General features: G+C 40.9%; 1 protein-coding gene across 1 annotated transcript in view; it reads right to left on the bottom strand.

Annotated features, from left to right (window-relative positions):
• The window catches only part of crybgx (crystallin beta gamma X), a 15,262-nt gene that overhangs the window by 803 nt on the left and 7,437 nt on the right, over positions 1-7,022 (bottom strand). The gene's annotated exons all lie outside the window — the stretch shown is intronic.

Genomic DNA, 7,022 nt, shown 5'->3' with positions numbered 1-7,022 from the left:
GCTGCATGGGTGGGCTAGGAAGGGGGTGGGGGGGGGCATGGGGGGCACCCCCACTCCACCTGGTCTCTTGAGGTCCCCCTCCCCTGTGTGTATTTAGTAGAATTGCATCGTGTTGTTCTAGATAGCCAATATTCCTCTAATCCTAAAATGGTTTTCAATGCTGTAGTCTGACCCCATACCATCCCACCCTCAGGCCCCCTAAAAAAGAGGACAAGAGAGTTTTTACATCCTGAGGACCTGGGCTCCCCTCGTCACCCACGCTGTCTGTGACTGCACGGGCCACACGTCAAGGGGTGCATCCTGGGAGAGAGACATGGGAGAGGATTTGGAAACTAATAGTGAGAATATGTTTTGCTTGTTGGAGGTGGAGCAGGGGAGAAAGTGGCAGTGAGAGAACAAAGTGCACTGCGTAGGGATTTATGGCGCGTTATAGCTCATAATGCCCTCAAAAATGGAGGGGCTCCCTCCAGCCTCTTGGCAATGATGTATAGCGCGATGATCGAGGCTCCGCTGTGTCTTCTTAGGACTCCCGAGATCCCAACGGGCTAGTGATAAGACACTTCCAATTTGTTCTCCTTTTTTGCCTGAAAGTATAAAAAGTGTTCCAATCAATTTGAAGTGTCTGATAAACCATTTAAAATAAAGCTGTTTGGATTTAAAAACCCATTACTCCTGAAGCAAATAAAGAATACAACCGCAACACAGAGGGGAAACAAAACACACCAGCTATAATACATTTGTCGCGATGATTTTCTAATGCAGGCTGCAACAGATGAATCGAGTAGTTGTCAACTATCGACAACTATTTGGTAATCAATGCATCGGTTTGGTCCCCCCCCCGCTTATGAACATGAAACAAACACACAATCAATGAACCACAAACACAATCAAAATGAACGGCCACAGAACTTTCTTTGTTGCCAGTTATAATGGAAAAAGACATAAAGAATACTTTAACTTAGATTTTGTTAGGGCCTTTCATGTGGTATCACATTGGGGCATAAACTCCAGTATGCCTGATACCGCTTACAGACTGTTAGGCAGTATCGTAGGCAATACGCTACTGGGTTGTACATCTCTATTTGTTTGTCAGGTTGGGGTGTGTGGGGGATGAGAGAGGGATACTTTAGTCATTTTAAAACAACAAACGCCATTCCACTGGTCAAAGAACTTGCTCTACATCTACAGAGGGATATACCGAGGTGGAAGAATTGATACCTCTGTTTACCGTGTCTATGACTGGCACCTAGGGGCCCGAACCCCCTGTTGAAGATCTCGGACTAAACAAAATACTTGAGAAAGCAAGACATTTAATCAACAATGAAATAATCTACTACTTGATGCACACCAATGACAAAGATACAAATAATTAACTTAGCGACAGTGGGAATGATCCAATGTGATTAGTCTTCTCAGCATACAGGCTGTAAAAATAAGTATTCCCCCTTGCATACCATAAAAATTGTAAAACCATAGGCAATAATTGGACCAGCAGCATATCTTCCTCCTGATATTTTCACTCTACGTGGGCCAACGGGATGACGTGAGCGAAGGACCAAAGCATGTACATAGAGGAATATGAGCAAATAGAAATGAAATGAGAGTCCAATGAAACTTTTTGTCAGCTATACTACTATTTATACATTATTGCGCCCCGGGGGAAATACATTCACACTCTGTGATACACTTTTGTTAGTATTCACACCAGGACTGAAATACACACAAAGGCGCAGGACCTATTCAGGCACTAGTGGAGGATGTCAGAGTGAGGGGGCTGCCGCTGGACCAGCGCCCTGCAGCGGTTGGGGGGGTACGGTGCCTTGCTCAAAAGGCACCTGGCAGTGCCCAGGAGGTGACGTGGCATATCTCAGTGGCCAGCAGCCACTAGTTTGAATTATGCAATCCACAGTGCAGCACAGTAGCAGTCGGCTCAGCATGGCTGTGCTATACTGCTCCTAGTGGAATTTCCATGCTGTTCCAGGATGGTTTGGAAGTTGTGGTTTTGTTATAATGATAATGAAATTCTACCAAAAAATCAGTATGATGATGTGTAAGAGACAGTTTGTTTTCCAAACTTCCAATTTGTTGTGGACGACTACCCACATCTTACATCAGGAAAACGAGGGCGGGCAATGTAAGGATATCAATATAATATGTGGAACACTAGATATACGTCTTACATTTTGGAGATCTACGATGGCCCATTTAAATTCTATTCATTTATTAGAATCAAAAGCTCGTAACGAGTTATCTCAAACACTATACAGATAGAGTAGGTCTAGAGACACACCTACGAAGCAAGCATGTAGTGCAAAACAGTGGCATAAGTGTGATCTTTCGGATTTTAAAGCTGCAAGGTTATTATTATGATTGTTATTATTATATTATTATTATTATTTTGCCTTTACCCACTTGTCATTATATCCACATTACTGATGACACTTAACTAATTTATCGTAAATCTAAATGTGAAAGATTTTGTGAAAGTCCCAAAGTCAACCGAAAATTATCACCGCAATCCGACATCACGTGTATTGGTACAAAAAAATATATACTAAATAAATAATAACTACATAATAATCAGTATATCTGATTTCTCACATAGTGAAAGCTCTCTGAAATGGATACTTGAAGGGCAGAGCAGAGAACGACATGCAATGGAGTGTATGATATATATATTATAATATATATATCAGATTATATGAAAGAATATAATGTATATTATTATATAAATATTATTCATCACCAGTTTCTCTGGAATCATTACACCCCTGAATAGAAAAGGCAGATTAATTCCCATGACATTGCAGCTCAAAACCAATCTGTTTAAAACCGCCTATTAACTTGATGTCAATTTTTGCAGCTTTTTAAATCATTGTGTAAAAACCAGAATGTTGGGGAAGGATTTCCTTTTGTTTGTTGTCATTTCAACGAGCAATTTAATTCAGAAGAATACTGAAAACATTACAGTACAGTCATATTATATTCAAAAATGCACTTGAAAGACCTTAATATCTTGAACTAATATTTATTATCGCAAGTAATATCGCGGGACGACCATATACCACGTGTTATCGCCAGTTCACCATATCTTTCTCATACACTGAAGCCCTACACTGGAGAAGGGTATATCTCGTAGGCTTGGCTTGGTTCGGTCCCAGCATGTCTACACAGCAGAGAGGTGTGAGCCATCAAACCGTCATGAAAAGACAATGCAGGGACCAGAGTATCACCGGATATGGGGCGGGCGGGGGGGGGGGGGGGGGAGATCCTATACCAGCAAAAGGATCGCGATATTTATATAGTGGCAAGTACTGTATAGATACGCAGCTGCCAAGATCATCTTTATTATTTATGTGATGGTCAGTTTTAAGGCAGTTTGAGAAACATTATTTTAATAAAACGAGAATTCTCAATATTTTTAAAATTAGCAACATCTCGTAATCGCGAGATTATCGTATTAGGTAGGGCGTGTCTGGCGGATTCCCACCCCTACCTGGAGAGCGTGTAGTTCTCGTAGTCTTACGAGCACGGACGTGTAGACTTGGGCTGGGGAGACACCAGCTCACCCTGGCGGACTGGGTTTTCCGTGGACGTCACCGTCCAGAGAGGTTAGGCACAGCCACACGGCCCCCCGCACGCGCAAGCACACAGCGCAAGGCCACAGCCCCCGGAGCCCCTCATGCAGATCCGGCCAGCATGCAATTAAGCGGTACTCGACCAAGACAGAAAACGCCGTCCACATGATCAACTGACGTATGACAATGAATGTTTTTTGCATGTTTTTAAAAAACAAAAAAAAATTTACTTTTTTCATTAAAATATGCAATGATCCGTTAATGTAATCTATTTTTGTGTCATATGGTTGCAAGGATTATGTAAGGTAGTCCATCACAGCATTTGGGATGGTGAAAATAACATGCTCCCTAGTTTATTGGCATTTTTAAACCGAAGTCACACTAATCCTGGCGGTAGCTAAGGCCTGTGTCTCTGCAAACTAGTCTCAGGATAGGAAAACCTTGTTTGGTGGACCATGTGTACATGGCGAACATTTTGTTTAAGTCGTGCACCAGACAAAGTCTACTGATATTGAATCAGCACTGGACAGATTGGAACCTTGGGAATCAGAATTGGAGATCGATTCTGAAAACGATGGCAAAACCCAGCCATGTGAGATATAGTAAAGCAGTGATGAAAGTGGTAAATAAAAGCTTAGGTAAAAGTACATTGCATGACAATTTCACTTATGAGGTTTTTAAACAATACTATGAGTTCCCAGCCCTGAGAAGATTAGATACAGTATTAGGGGACCACTAAGGTCTATATAAAAGAGACTTCAGATACAGTATTAGGGACACTAAGGCTATATAAGCAGACTTCAGATACAGTCTTAGGGACCACTAAGGTTATATAAAAGAGACTTCAGATACAGAGTATTAGGGGACCACTAAGGTCTATATGAAAGAGACTTCAGATACAGCATTAGGGGAGCACTAAGGTCTATATAAAAGTCTTCAGATACAGTATTAGGGGACCACTAAGGTCAATATAAGAGACTTCAGATACAGTATTAGGGACCACTAAGGTCTCTATAAAAGAGACTTCAGATACGTATCAGGGGACCACTAAGGTCTATATAAAAGAGACTTCAGATACAGTATTAGGACCAAGGTGTATATAAAGAGACTTCAGATACAGTATTAGGGACCACTGGTCTATATAAAAGAGAATTCAGATACAGTATTAGGGGACCACTAAGGTCTATATAAAGAGACTTCAGATACAGTATTAGGGACAACTAAGGTCTCTAAAGAGACTTCAGATCAGTATTAGGGGACCACTAAGGTCTATATAAAGAACTTCAGATACAGTATTAGGGACCACAAGGTCTATATAAAAGAGAATCAGTAGTATGGGGCACTAAGGCTCTATAAAAGAGACTTCAGATACAGTTAGGGACCACTAAGGTCTATAAAGAGACTTCAATACAGTATTAGGGCCACTAAGGTCTACATAAAGAGACTTCGATACAGGATTAGGGACACTAAGGTCTATATAAAGAGACTTCAGATACAGGATTAGGGACCACTAAGGTCTATATAAAAGAGACTTCAGATACAGTATAGGGGACCACTAAGGTTATATAAAAGAGACTTCAGATACAGTTTTGGGACCACTACTAAGGTCATTAAAAGAGCTTCAGATACAGTATAGGGACCACTAAGGTCTATATAAAAGAGACTTCAGTCAGTATTAGGGACCACTAAGGTCTATATAAAGGACTTCAGATACAGTATTAGGGACACTAGGTCTAATAAAGAGACTTCAGATACAGTATTAGGGGACACTAAGGTCTATATAAAGATAATTCAGATACAGATTTAGGGACCACTAAGGTCTATATAAAAGAGACTTCCAGATACAGTATTATGGGCAATAAGATCATATAAAGAGACTTAGATACGTATTAGGGACCACTAAGGTCTTATAAAAGACTTCAGATATCAGTATGATGGGGCCATAAGGTCTATATAAAGAGACTTCAGATACAGTATTGGGACCACTAAGGTCTATATAAAGAGACTCAGATACAGTATAGGGGACCACTAAGGTCTATATAAAAGAGACTTCGATACAGTATTGGGACACTAAGGTCTATATAAAAGACTTCAGATACAGATTAGGGGACAATAAGGTCTATATAAAAGAGACTTAGATACAGTATTGGACACTAAGGTCAATAAAGAGACTTCAAGATACAGTATTAGGGACCACTAGGTCTATATAAAAGAGACTTCAGATACAGTATTAGGGGACCACTAAGGTCTATAATAAAGAGACTTCAGATACAGTATTAGGGACCACTAAGGTCTATATAAAAGAGACTTAGATACAGTATTAGGGACCAACTAAGGTCTATATAAAGAGACGTCAGATACAGATTAGGGACCACTAAGGTCATATAAGAGGACTTCAGATACAGTATAGGGGACCATAAGGTCTATATAAAAGAGACTTCAGCATACAGATAGGGGACCACTACGGTCTTATAAAAGAGACTTCAGATACAGTATTAGGGACCACTAAGGTCTATATAAAGAGATCCAGATACAGTATTAGGGACAACTAAGGTTATAAAAGGAGCTTAGATACAGGACTAGGGACCACTAAGGTCTATATAAAAGAAGACTTCAGATACAGGAGTAGGGGACCACTAAGGTCTATATAAAAGAGACTTCAGATACAGGATTAGGGGACCACTAAGGTCTCTGTAACCAGAGTCTGATCACGGAACGTGAATGTAAAGGGCCTTGCTCAAGGGCACCTCAGTAGTGGTAAATGAGGCAGGGACAAGCACTGCTTTCCTCACCCATGTTATCTGGGGATTGAACTGACGACCTCCCGGTCACACACTGGCTTCACTAACCTTTAGGCCACTTCTTTTCTGTTATATTGGTGTTTGGCATAACAACTTGTGGCATTCCTGCCACTAACTGTTGGGCGTAGCCTAGAGCATCAGGTGTGTAAAAACATGGAGGCCACAATAACAAAGGACACCCCAAAGAAATTAATTTCCTCACTACAGCGTGTACAAGAGCTCAAAACATGGGCCTACTAGCACACACCTTTTATAACTGATTTAAGTTACAATGTTGAAGCAGATGGGCGACTACAACCTAAGTCAATGGCACATTGTGGACGTTGGCAAAATGCATCACATGCATGTGTGAATTTTCTATATTTAGGAAAAGTTTCAAACCATTAAACACATTTGAACGATCGTCGGCTATTTGTTTTGTACGTCAGGTGTCAACAACGCGTCACCAACTTGGAAAGTCTGAAAGCCAAATCTAGCCCCAGTTTCCCACCTTTGATTCCCACAGGAAGTGACGTGTATGATGACAGACTTGACTCGAGCTAAATGCAAAAAACAGTAACGTAAAGCTCTAATTGGACCTTATTAATTAGTCGTACTCACCTCTTTCTTCGGCTTCACCAGGTAGAGTGTTGATCTTATGTGT

Source organism: Etheostoma spectabile, unplaced genomic scaffold (assembly GCF_008692095.1).
Source record: "Etheostoma spectabile isolate EspeVRDwgs_2016 unplaced genomic scaffold, UIUC_Espe_1.0 scaffold270, whole genome shotgun sequence".
Classification (NCBI taxonomy): domain Eukaryota; kingdom Metazoa; phylum Chordata; class Actinopteri; order Perciformes; family Percidae; genus Etheostoma; species Etheostoma spectabile.
This window is presented reverse-complemented; position numbering and strand designations above follow the sequence as displayed.